This window comes from Jaculus jaculus, chromosome 13, assembly GCF_020740685.1.
Source record: "Jaculus jaculus isolate mJacJac1 chromosome 13, mJacJac1.mat.Y.cur, whole genome shotgun sequence".
In the NCBI taxonomy this organism is placed as follows: Eukaryota; Metazoa; Chordata; class Mammalia; order Rodentia; family Dipodidae; genus Jaculus; species Jaculus jaculus.
The window spans coordinates 79,940,457-79,955,107 of record NC_059114.1 but is presented as its reverse complement, the minus strand read 5'-3'; positions in this window follow the sequence as shown (position 1 = coordinate 79,955,107).

The following is a 14,651-nucleotide window of genomic DNA, read 5'->3' as shown; positions in this document are numbered from 1 at the left end:
TCCATCCATCCATCCATCCATCCATATATCTACCTATTTGTCTGTCTATCATCCATCTATCTATATCTGTCATCTATCTATCTATCTATCTATCTATCTATCTATCTATCTATCTATCTATTCTGTTTTCTCCATGAGAAACATTTCTTTCTGCTAAAGAATAAAGAACAAGAAATGCATTTTAACAGTGTATTTGCTATTGAAGAAAAATATAATATTAGAATGAAAAATTAGCTCAGAATATATAATAGTTAGACTTTTTGAGAATAAATGTATCTATAGAAAACCAGTTTTCTTTCATACATTTTTGATCTTCAAGTTAATTGAAACTGTTTCATAGTCACATAATAAACAAGGAAACACGTCCATCAATGTCAGTACAAAGTTTACTAACATAGGAGTAATATAGCCAGCATCCACATATATGCCATATCATATGAAAAGGCACCATTTGTTATCCAACATTCCATACTCAGATGTATGTCAATCCATATGAGAAAGTAAAAGTATATCAAAATTGAATTTTGTGAAAGATTACTTCTTGAGTAAACTAAATTATTAACTGAATTTAATATATGTGTAACACAGTAAATATCTATTTAAATCTTACAAGGAACGCTGGAATAATAGCATGGCTAGGTAAGTAACAGTTTAAACCATATTAAATCCAATATGGATCCTGGTTAATTTCAAGCCTTGGTAAGGATGAGGGTTATATTCATTGCCAACTTTTCTTTTCTATATTTTTGTTGCTTTTTAAAATTTTATTTATTTATTTTCTTATTTATGTATTAATGACAACTTCCATAACTGTAAACAATGTCCCATGGAAATTCCCTCCCTCTCCTCACTTTCCCCTTTGAAACTACACTCTTCATCATATCCCCTCCCCCTCTCTTTTATTTTGATGTCATGATCTTTTCTTCCTATTATGACGGTCTTGTGTATATAGTGTCAGGCACTGTGAGGTCGTGGATATCCAGGCCATTTTGTGTCTGGAAGAGCATGTTGTAAGGAGTCCTACTCTTCCATCTTACATTTTTTCCACCAGCTCTCCCACAATGGACTCTGAGCCATGGAAGGTGTGATTGAGATATTTCAGTGTTGAGCACTCCTCTGTTACTTCTTCTCAGTGCCTTGGTCCCTTCTCAGTTATCCTAAGACATGTCACTATTGCACCTGTTGGCTCATTTGGCCTGGCTGGCCAAATATAAGGCTTGCAGTATCCACTGTTGGGTATGTTCACTGTTGATTTCTCTCTCTCCCATTGAACTGCATGCAGTGTGGCTTTTTCCAGCTTTCTGTCAGTTTATCTACATGGAGGAGATTTTTAGCTCAGCTCCAGCAGGGTTTTACAGTGACCTTGCAGCCCAAGTATGTGGAGTCTTCAGCAATAGAGTCTTACTATTTCTGGTGTGAAATCAAGTACCCTGGCAATGGCCTGTAATATTTTTGGGTTATCAGGGATTAACCTGGCCAGCAACTCACTGGAGGGTATTCCATCCTTGGCACTGAAAATTTTCTAATAACAATCTCTGGCTCCTGTGTGTTCCATTGTCCAAAAAAGTTGGTTTCCATGTGACATATCTATATCCTTTTAGATTTTGATTAGATCTCATTCTACCTATCCTTACTCAGTCTCTTCCCCTGATTTCACTTAGGCCTTTTCACACCCATTAATCTGTTCCTCTACTTACATACATACAATACCATCCTATTCCCTTTATATCTCCTTTCTAGCTTACTTGTCTATGCTATTGAGTTTTCTCCCTACTCACACAGAAATCCAGACAAACACACTTTTTTTTGTTTTATTTTTATTTATTTATTTATTTATTTATTTATTTATTTATTTATTTATTTTGATAGGATCTCACTCTAGCTCAGGCTGACCTGGAATTCACTATGGATTTTCAGGGTAGCTTCAAACTCATGGAGATCCTCCTACCTCTGTCTCCCGAGTGCTGTGACTAAAGGCACGGACCACCACCCCCGACCAGACACACTTCTTGAGTGAGTCAGAATTTTCATGAAGAATTAACAGAGGGAGGCTTTCCATCAGAGTGAGTGAGCCTTCCAGTGGTAAGCTATTACAAGAAAGGTTTTAAAGAACCTTCCAATGTCAGCTGAATACAGGCATGTAGCCTCATAAATGAGAGTCTCAGCCTCTCCAGTGTGCATACACAGCATTGCTGGATGGCCTAGCTCACATCCTGTACTCAAATTTAATACATCCCTTTTATAATCCATATTCAGGCTAATAAAACTGTTCTGCTAGATCAGCCTGACTAATACAAATATAAGAATAAGCAAAATATATAGCTTTGGCATAGCAATTTGGTAACTAAGATCAGAAAATATAAGACATCTCTATACTTCTGAGGAAAACATTTGTTCTCTGGCTATTATGTTTGGTAAATAGAAAGTAGTAAGTTATTTTCTTGGCATATTAATTTCTATTCAGAGGGATAGCAGTCTCAGTAAAAATATATGCTAAGTAGGGATTTAAGGAGCATTACTCTTATTTGTTATATACCTTCACAAATACAATATTCATTGACAATCTTTCATATATGCTCACATGCTTTTATTTAAGTAAATTATTGAATAAGTATATATAAGTGATAACATAAACCAATAAAATAAAATTCATCACTGTTTTTTAATTAAAAAATAATATTTTTTCATGAAAAAATTAACAACTCTATAATGGTACAAGTAGGCAACAAGTGTCTTTAGGCCTTTATTCATTGCTATTTTCTTTTGACCAAATCTTAAAACCTTAATTAATTTAAATGAAATAATGGATAACTTATTACCCTTTACTGCAATATAATTTAATAAACACCATTATGTAAAGTTGAGGAACAAAAACAATTATTGATAGAAGATATATATTGATATAACAAAACAATACCTCCTTTTTGAGAAAATGTCTAGAATTTAATTTTTTACTTTTATGGTGACTACTATATTGATTATTGTCAAAAGAATATTGTTACTTGAACATGTTAGCACTAACACAGTTGCTACAAATACATTATAATCTGTCATGTGGATGCAAACACAATTACTTAGCATTCTTATTTTTCTTCAGGTATTATTTCTGAAATAATAATTATTGATCATTTTATTTCTGTTAAACATACATGTGCTCACAACAGGATCATACTAACAACAGGTATAATTTTGAGTAATTTTAATTTCTTGGTTTGATTCCTTTATTCAATATAAAAAAATAAGAACATGTGCCACAATGGAAGAGTAACTCATACTGGTAGGTGAAGTGACCTTAACAGTTTAATGAGTAATATAGCATAATCATTAATCTGCATTTCACCTCGTGTTAAGTGTTCCTTTTGGAATATTGCTTTTTATTTAATTTTCAATAGTATAGTCAATAAACAAATATATTAAGCCATGTTTTCTGAAACCATTCTGCTATACATTTAGATTTCACACAAAAGTAATTTTATGCCTTACTAGGTACTATATATTATTATGGTTTGATTGTGTTCCCTAAATTCCCTTTGTCAGAGGATGAATCACAAAAATTTATATGCATAAGGTTTCTGGGGAGATGTTGGAGGAGGTTAGGGCTCAGGGAGATCATTAGGGTCCTGCCTTCACGGTGGGGTTAATGTCTTTGTAGGAAGAGATTAATATGTGCAACATGCTTAATCGGTTTTACCTTGTGACATCTTCCATCATGCTTAGTGCAATAGCTTGTCCCTCCCAAATGTTAAGATGGTAGCATCATATTTCAAACTTCTAGACTACAGAAACTTGAGTGAAATATATTTCTGTTCTTGAATAATTACATGGTATCAATGATTTTGTTGTAAGAATGGAAAGTGGAATATTATCCCTATATACTACCCTTTAGACAAGCTTTTAAGTGACATGGAATGCGGGGCATTGTGAACTGAAGTTTCTGGAAAGTGCTCCATCTGCCTCAGAGAAGGCCAAATGGTCGCCTGTAAAGAGTGAATGTTGCAGGATCAGAGACAAATTAACGTGAGCTACATTTGGCCACTCATTAGACATTTATTGACCACCTTGTGTCTGACCTAACATCCTGGTGACTATAAGTGGATCCAGTTTGTTCCTTTTGGAATTAAGAGCAGACTTTTACCTTCCACTAAAGCAAAGGCTAAGCATGTCAGCAGATAGCTTCTAAGGCTAGTGGTGGAGATTTCACCAGTATTCTGTAAAGCACCTACTGACAGGTAGCCAGTGTATTTGAAAAGTATTTGGATTTATGACTTTCTTCTGCTCTGTGCCTATAAAATCTTTATGATATTGTTAACATACTGGAACATGTAATTGGGGTAACCAAACTGTGTTCCTGCACAATGGTTACTCATATTTGTCTCCAGAATAAAGTGCCTCTTGTCCCCTTTGAGGTGAGGGCTGTGTCCTTTGTATTATAATAGGCATCCACAGAGGGCAGACTAAGGCAGGGGAAGAGAAAGGAAATGTATGGATTTTATCTGTACTACATATATAAGAGTAGAAATCCCAGATGTTCACGAATCTATCTAAGCTCAGACTCTTAAATGGCAATAAAGTGAACGTGGTTGCCCTTGGTCTTATTCAACAATGATGAAATACATCTGAAATAAACAGAATACTATACTGGGTAGAATTTGTCCAGAGCTATAACTTTAAAGTTGTTTGAATTATAGAGCCAGGCTTCTAACTAATACCATTAGCCATTTGCAGAAGGCATGCTATCTTTCCTCCCTTTTGATTCTTAATATACATGGGTCAGGTTTTCCCCTTTACCACTGAACTAAGTCAATTTTGGAAGAATTCCTAGATGATTTTGCTAATAATTATTTTATTATGCTCACTTCATTCCACAAATTTGTTCCTCACCAATATTTCTTATATTATTTACCTTTGAGTTGTCTTTGCTCCTTTTTCTTTAAGAAAGGGTCTGTGCCACTGCAATGGAACTGTCTGACTAGCTGGACCACAAGCTCCCATAGTGTTAGGCGCATTAGAATCATACATGCATATGGTACTTTCCATCCTGCTTTATGTGGTTGTGGATGGCACCTGTGAAAATCTACTATTTAACCCTCATGACCTGTAAAGTGTTAACACAGAGAAAATTCTTAGTAGAAATATTAGAGGTAATTGGCTTAGGAAGTGGTTGAGTAGTTAAAAGTGCTGTTTCATGTCGACTCATTCTAAATATCCCCACATAGCTTCAGCAAAGAAATTTGTATCCTTGCCCAAAGTAATGTTTTCCAACTTTTAGAAAAACCAGTCGAATATTAATGAACCCTGAAGGAGAGTACATCTTTATGTCACATATCACATTTACTAGGAGACACATTAGAGTTGCTTTTGCTGTTGTCCCCTCAATAGTAGGTATCAGTTTTGTTATTATTATGGGGGAAATTAGGAGAAGATCCAAAAGAGGGAATGAAAAAGTTGCGAGTGGAATTCAGCATCTGATCCTGTCTCTGATCCACCCAGGTGTGCCTACCTTTCCTGAGACCAGACCAATCATCTCTCTCTCAGGCCCACCTGAGCCTGACAGCAAAGCCATGCATGATAAGATCACAACTAGGTCCTTACTAGGCTGGGAGGCCTCTTTCTGGCTGTTTACCATTCCTGCACTTCCAGGTTCCTGCTCTGGTAAGTTCCCCTCATCTCTGACCTGCTGGTCTGAGACAAGGGTTCTCCTACTCCATGTTTGCTCCCTCCCCATTCTGTCTTCCAGGTGGCAGGGGCTCTGTGTAATTGTCTCATCTTTCCTTCTTTTAATCTAATAATATCTGTCTTACCCTATGAGCCATGGATTTAATTCTTTAAATTAATAAAGCGAGGATCCTGGGATACCCCAATTTTATTGCTTCACTAGCATTAGCAAGTTGCTCCCAAACTTCCTTAACACTCAGGCAAAGGATTCCAAATCCTGGAGTCATCCAGCAAGTCCTGTTTCACCCTACTTTCAAAAATCTAGCTGCTAGGCAATTGTGGTGGCACACACCTTTAATCCCAGCACTTGGGAGACAGAGATAAGAGGATCACTGTGAGTTTGAAGCCACCCTGAGATTACACAGTGAATTCCAGGTAGAGTGAGACTTTACGTTGGGACCCCCCAAATAATAATAATAAAATAATAAATAAATAAATAAATAAAAATCTAGCTGCTTATTTATCCTCGTGTACATTTGTGGCATTTTCAGCACATCACCTAGACATCCACTGCCATGTCTTCTTGGAATAGTATCCTGAGGTTCTCCTTGCATAAGCTGGCATTCAAATAGTGCAACTCTCAGCAAGCACTTTCATAATAATTTCCTTATGGTCTACCTACCTAACAGCATTTAGATCTATATACTCTCTTCCATATTTTGCTACTAAAGATAAAGATGATCCCTCCAGCTTAATACTACTACTAAATATTATTTCCATAATTCTTTAGATCAATAATTTTCCCTCTATTATTTCCATCTTATCTTTATTCTGGCACAGTATTCACTTTGCCTTACAAAAGAAAAAGCCATCTATCTATAACTAATTTCCTTTGGAACATATTTCTGTGCTCAAGTTCTCTGGTCTACATACATAATAATTAAAAAAAAAAAAAAACTTCTTGAAATAACCTGTACTCTGACCTGAATTCCCCTTATCCCTGATATTCCTTAACCTTTTCTATTTTAGCTTTACCCTAAAGCCATAAGTTATTTCTGGTAAATCTCGGCAACACGGATGGGTGACACTCCCTGTGAGTGCCATGAGTCCTTCAAAAACATGCAGGCTATAACCAATGGTCTTGGTTACAAGCCTAGTGCAAATGGTAGACTCTACTGCTAAAGAGGCCACATGCTGTGGTTACAGGGACCTGAGAAATGATGCTGGAACTGACCTTGAAGTCATCTCCATTCTGGCTGGCTGCCACAGTGCTGCAAAGGATGATATGTAGGATGCTGGGGAAGAAGAGAAACCAACAGTCTTAACAAAGAGTGGAGCCTGCGAGTAATCAACCAGCCAGGAAAGATGTGCCCATGGATGCAATAGTGGCACATAAATTGTGCAGGTGACTGAATATAAGGGCCTCGGAGTAGGGAGGAAATTTATGCCTGGTACTGAAACTGAGTTAAGCACATATGGCTTGGTAGGACACAGGACCTAGATAGACGTACCATTCCTCTTTGGCTAAATATATCCTTTGAGACCATCAAATTGAATAAATTATATTGCAGTGAATACTCGTGAGCCACCAAAATCATCATGGTGATTAGGAAATAGAGTCATCTCTATCTCTATCACACCCAACAGGGCTCAGGAAGGAGGTAGAGGAGGTTGCAGAAAGAACATTACCACTGCTCATAAAACTAGTCAGAGAAACTTTTCTATGGACTTGGCAGTGTGAAAAGACCCAAACTTCATCCTTCAAAGCTTAAAATCAGAGGCTGTTGATCTTCTGGTCAAGATGGTAGACACATAATCAAGCTAGAGCTCTGGGAATGAAATCAGACAAGAATTGGCGGTGGGGGCTCCAGTTATAGGTCCTCAAGGATCGCCACTAGGTGGGCAAGGGGTGCATATTCAGGAATCTGCTAATTCCAATATGCTCTTGAGCACAGCTCGGGTGCAAGCACAGGCTGGGGTGGACTGGTGCCTACCTCATCTACTGGATGAGTTCAGGTGTGCAGGGCAGTCTGGCAATTGACCTTCCTGCACACCCCAAGTTCTCAGAGAGGGAAGCAATGCACTGACAGTGTACACACAATGTAGGCAGAGGGAGCCACACTTCAACCCCAGTGCCTTTGACACGGGCAACACGGATGCTCACCTGGAGGAACCCAGCAACACGTGCGTGCAGTTGCCTCAGCCATCTCCATCTGCCTTACACTGCAGTCCACCTAGCTCCCTTCACTGAACTTGCACACCACCAGGCCTCATTTGCCACACACCAGATCCCCATAATTCTGGTCCCCAGAGTGCCAGAGCAGGGGCCCAAGCTTCTGCCCCACCCATGCCATTGGACTCTATACATCCCCATGGTCCCTTTGTCACTGATGTCTATGGGTGACAGAGGCTAAGGCCTTCTTCTGACCCACACCAGCAGCCAGACACTGTGGCTCCCCATCTCTGATCCCTGAAGTTTTCCAAGGCTCCAGCCTCAGCAGATTTTCACAGCCTCTGCCACCTCTTATGAAGATGCCACTGGCCACCTCTGAATACCTAAGACCCCATACCAGCCACCTCCTTAGACTATCTTGAGGCCTGGTTCCTGGATTCCACAATCCTACCAGACTACACTCCCACTCTACTTTCCTACCACCATCACCCACCTGCCAATGCCCTAGACAGGAATATCAGGCAACTACCTACCAGCAGGTACCAGCATTTCCTTCACAACAACCTCAGCTGGCATGCAGCAGCGCAGCAGAGGCAAGCACTGTTGCTTCTGAACTCGATGCTGCTAGAATAACGGACTGAAGAGACTGAGGAACTACAGCCACAGCTCATGTATCAGTCACTAGCCCAGAGTTTCTGGTGCACTTGACCCTCCACAATTTGCAATCCGTAGATACAATGACATCCCACACAAAGTTGGTCTGTACTCAAAACAGAACATGCACTAAGGATCCTACAAGGCCAAATTTTGCTTCCTCCTTGGAAAAAACAAAACAAAACAAAAAAACAAAAAACTACAGAATTTTACCCCAGAGATCAATATTGTCTAGTCCTACAACAAATGTCTCCAGTGAAAATATGAAGAAGACAACAGAAATAGAACCTCACAATTAAAACACAATAAATTATGTGACCGTGACTAAGTGAATGGCCAAACTAGAAGCAAGTAATCTAAATATCAACAATCATATAAATGAAATGCATACAGCTTTCATTACAAGGCTTAACTTAATGGAAGAAATCCAGAGAGACCTCAAAAGAGAGACACATGAATTGAAGATGAGACAATAATGAGAGGGTCTCAACAACCATGTGATTAAGCTTAAGGAAGACATGCTTAAACACAGTAATAATGCCAAGAATCATAAAAAGAAAAAATTAAACCACAACCTGAAAATTGAACTTGATAAAGGGATGGATACAAGACAGAAAAATGTAACAGAAAACAAAAATTGAATAGGGCTTGTAGAAGTCTCTCTCAAGCCCTCACTAACAGAGTTAATCATATGGAGGACAGAACCTCAGATCTAGAAGACAAGACAGAAGAATTTGCTCAAGAATTCAAAATGGTTGCTAACTTCAAAAAAAAGCCTGTGGATAGAATATTAGGGAATTGTGGGATATCCTAAAATACCTGAAAATATGGACCATGTGTATGCCAGAAAAGGAAGATATTCAGACAAAAATGTATGGAGTACATAGTCAATGAAATTATTGAAGAAAACTTTTCCACACTCTCAAAAGAGAGCCCATCCAGATCCAAGAATCTCACAGAACACCAAAAAGACTGGGCTGAAGAAGAAACTCTCCAAAGCACATCATAGTTAACACCCTAAGGATTAAAAAGAAAGAGATTGCAAAAAGCCTCAAGAAAGAAGTGGCTCATTATATACAACGGCAATCCCATCAGAATTACCACAGACTTTTCCAAAGAAATTGTGCAAGCCAGAAGAGCTTGGAATGGAGCACTTCAAAGTCAAATGGCTTCTCACCCAAACTACTATTCCCAGCAAAAAGCATCTCTCATAATAGATGGTGAAAGGAAAATCTTCCATGATCACAGTCAGCTGTATGACTAGATAAAGACAAACCTACAGAGAGTACTTTAGAGAACACTCCATACACAAGAATCAAACAATGAACATCAAGAGCCTAAAAGAGGAAGAACATAATAACTGAAACTAAAATAGGCACAAAAGTATACAAACCACAAAAAAGCACTAAACACTTAAAGCCTAGAACAGGGCAGGAATTAGATCAAACTCACAATTATAACCTTAAATATTAACTATCTTAACTCATCAGTTAAAAGACACAAGTTATCAAGATGGATCATAAAAATGGAGCGTTCCATCTGCTATCTTTAGGAAACCCACCTCACCACTAATGACACACACCTCCTCAGGGTGAAGGGTGGAAAATGATCTTCCAAACAAATGGAATAATAAAAAGAAATCACAAGCATGCAGATAAGGCTACAACAATATCTGAAAAAAAAAAAAAAAAAAAAGGCTTTAAGCCGAAATAAATCAAAAAGGATAAAGAAGACAACTTTTCACTCAAGGGAATATTCCAACAAGAGGATATTCCAACCATATATTTATATGCTCCAAACACAGGTGAACCCATTTTTTTTTATAAAAAGTATATTTTATTTATTTATTTGGGAGAAAGAAGGAGAAGGTGGAGGAGGAAGAAGAGAGAAAAAAAAAGAGAGAAATAGAAAGAAGTGGGCACACCAGGGCTCCCAACCACTGCAAATGAACTCCAGAGGCATGTGCCCCCTTGTGCATCTGGTTTATGTGGGTCCTGGAAAGTCGACCTGGGATCCTTTGGTTTTGTCGGCAAGTGCCTTAACTACTAAGCCATCTCTCCAGCCAGGCGCACACATTTTATATAACACAACCATCAACAATAAACCATAAATAAATCCCAAATCCATCATAGTAGGGAGCTTCAATACCACACTACCATCAATAGACAGAACATGCACGCAGAAAATCATTAGAAAATTAAAAGAGCTTAACAATAACCATAGATCAATGAGGTCTACAGAACATTCTACCAGAATTCCACAGATTATTTATTCTTCTCAACAGCCCATGAAACCTTCTCCAATATAAGTCATATATTAGGGATAATGCATGCCTCCATGCATTCAGAAAAATTGATGTTACTTCCTGCATCATACCGGACCACAATACCCTAAAGCTAAAAATTCACAATAAGAGAAACAGAATAAATTACACTAGCTCTTGGAGGCTGAGGAACATAGTATTGAACACTGAATCAGTTGTGGAAAAAGTCAGAAAGGAAACTAAAATTTCTAGTACTTATAATAACGAAAACACAGCACCCTGAAACTTATGATACACAGTGAAGGAAGCCCCTAGGGGAAAATTCAAAGCACTAAACATCTTCATAACAAAGACAGATAGATCTCACATAAATAACCTAGCCTTCCACCTAAAGGCACTGGAAAAAGACCGATCCAAGCCTGAGAGTTCCAGGCAGAAAGAAATAATTAAGATCAGAGCAGAAATTAATGAACGGAAAACTAACAAAACAATTAAGAAAATTGAAGAAACCAATGGTTTATTCTTTGAAAAAAATAAACAAGATTGATAAACTCTTAGCCAATTTGATTAAATGGAAAAAAAAAGTTTCAAATTAAGCAAATTAGGAAAGAGAGAGGTCAAAACTGACATCAATGGAATTGAAAGAATCAACAGGACATATTTCCAAAACCTCTATCCCACAAAACTGGATAACCTGGAAGAAATGGAGAAATGGATGAATTTCTAGACACAGGCAACCTATCAAAATTAATTTCAGATTAGATAACTTTCCTAAGCAAACCTGTCCATCAAGATTGAATATACATACATACAAATATATATATATATATATATATATATATATATATATATATATATATATATATATATATTATATGAAGAAAACCTTCCAAAAAGGAAAGGAAAAGCCCAGTACCTGACGGATTCAGATGAATTCTACCACACTTTCTTCAGAGAACTGAAACCACTTTTACTTAATATACTTAAAATAATTAGAGAATATTTAATACTCATCACCTCTTTCTATGAAGCTGACATTATCCTACTACCAAAACTAGACAAAGATACAGCAAGAAAAGAAAACTATACTTATATATCCCTGATGAACCTGGATGAAAAAAATCTTGAAAACTCCTAAAGGTGTTAAATTCATTCAACAAATTGGCAGGATACAAAACCAACACACAAAAATCAGTAGCCTTTCTATACACAAAAGACAAATATATAGACAAAGAAATTAGTGAGACTGACCAATTTTCAATAGCCATAAAAATACCTTGGAATAACATTAAATAAGGATGTGAAAGACTTATATAATAAAAACATAAAAACCCTGGAAAAAGAAATAGAAGAGGAAATGGGAAGATAGAATGATATTTCATGCTCCTGGATAGGTAGAATTAATATTATGAATCTGTCAATTCTACCAAGTATAATATATCATGATATCAATACAATTAATTTCAATGCAATACCAATAAAAACCCCAACATCATTCTTCACAGAAGTAGAAAATATAATCTCAACGTTTATATGGAATGGCAAAAGGCCTCAGACATCCAAAAATATTTTCAGCAAAAGAAACACCTCTGCAAGTATCACTGTGCCTGATGTGAAGTTATACTAGAAAGTCATAATGATAAAAATAATAATAAAACCCAGCATGGTACTGACATAAAAGCAAATGTATGAAACAATGAAACAGAATTGACCCAACCCTTAGTTCAAGTAACTACTGGTTACTTGATCTTTGACAGAGAAGCCAACAATGTACACTGGAGAAAAGGCAAAATCTTCAACAAATGGTGCTGGATAAATTGTTGAGATCCACTCAGTGGAAAGGAACCCATAACTAAACTGGGAACCCAGTCAGAATCCTATGGAGACCAAGATCGTAGACTGCAATGAGAAACTTCCACTAGTCTTTGACCAAAAGTGAGGCTACACACATCAAAATCTCTCTAAATTAGCAGTGCTTATCCCCTTTAATTCATCCTGATCTCACACTCTGCTGGAGGGACTTTTATTTTTTTCTTTTTCAGAAAGAAGCAAAAACTGAGGGCAACCAAAAACTATCAATGAGATAAGAATAGATAGCTGAGAACCAGGCAAGGTGGTGCACCCCTTTAACCCCAGCACTCAGGAGGCAGAGGTAGGAGGATCACCATGAGTTTGAGGCCACCCTGAGACTACATAGTGAATTCCAGGTAGAGTGAAACCCTACCCCCCCAAAACAAAACGAAACAAACAAACAAACAAAAAACACAAGACAGCAACAAAAATAGACAGCCGACACCCTGGCAGGAGATGAAGCACCCCTAGCCCAGCAGCCTGGGCCTATGGGAAACCACAGAGGAACTGGCCAGGGGAGCAAGAGTGCTGCTTCCAGGGTGAGCCTGACAACCTGGGCCAGGGTGATGGAGACAGACACTGGGGATATTCAAAACACACCAAAGCAGAAATCCAGAAGAGCTCAACACTAACATAAACTTAAAGCACATGCACCAAGGCTCAGGTAATTTTGTGGAAGTAGGGGGAGGAAAGAATGCAAGGGAATATCCCAAGACATCGTTCCTGCCCCCATGGATGACTGATGCTCTCACAAAGAAAACCCACTACTTGGTAGTGAATATCAGAATCCCACTAAGGAGGGCACTCAGTGGAGGAGGCAGGAAGGAGGGCAATAATGGTATCAACATATGATGTGTTCATACGAAGTTTTTCTTTATTAATAATAATTGTAAATAGATAAAACTACAAAAAAGAGGTTGTTGAGATCAGATCACTATGAAAAACATCTCTATCTTGCCCTCCAAGTACCAGAAACGTTGCATAAAAGTGTGTTTTTAGAATGTAAGAGCTAGAACGGGAAGGAATGTTTTAAGACCCTGTTCTCTGGCCATAAACTGACTCATGCATCTATGGCCTCACGTTGGTTGTGGCTATCCCAGAAGACCTACACTATTTTCAGTTCATCAATATTTTGACATAAAGGATAGAGGAAAAAAAGAAAACAAAAAAAGAGAAAGAGAGACAGAACAGAAGGACTACATCAAAGAGGTTTGGATTAAGATTGGCCTTCCTCATTCCTTAGAGCCATTGTCCACTTTAAGGTGTTTTCATTTGGTCTTTCAGCTTTCCTCTGTCTTCATCTAGAGAAAGGTCTGCATTGTGCTGTGATCATTCTCCCATCCTCATCCTTGTCATTTTATTGATAGGAGTTGCTCTGGATAAATGACATGCATGATAATCCCAGCACTCAGGAAGCAGAGGTAGGAGGATCACCATGAGTTTCAGGCCACCTTGAAACCACACAGTGAATTTCAGGTCAGCCTGGATTAGCATGAAAGCCTAGCCCCCCAAAAACAAACAAAACAATAACAAAAATAGATAGCTGACACCCTGGCAGGAATGGAATTGGGAACTGGCTCAAGTTTCATGCAATGAGCTGAGGCACAGTCAGAGTATAAAGTGTAATAGGCCCCAGCACAAGGCAGTGCCTCAACTGTTAAATGTTACACTTGAACAATTCCCTTGGAAAAGTTCCAGCCGAGCAGACTGCTGTGGCAGATGTGATGATTCAGACACACAAAGAATGTGAGGAGCCAGCCGGCCGTGCCTATTAAGAGAGCAGAACTGACTGGTCATTGCAAAACTGTACTGATATCATCAGAGGGATATTTAGTGACAGAGACCCATTAACCAGCTCTGAAAGGACAAACATGAGAGGAATATGTCTCTGTGGTAGCTTAAGGAAGACCTGTATGAGGTTGAAACATAGGCTGGAGGTGAGCAGAATATATATATATATATATATATATATATATATATATATATATATATATATATATATACTGCAGTATATACATATATTTTTAGACACCTTAAAAGATAGACACTATTTTA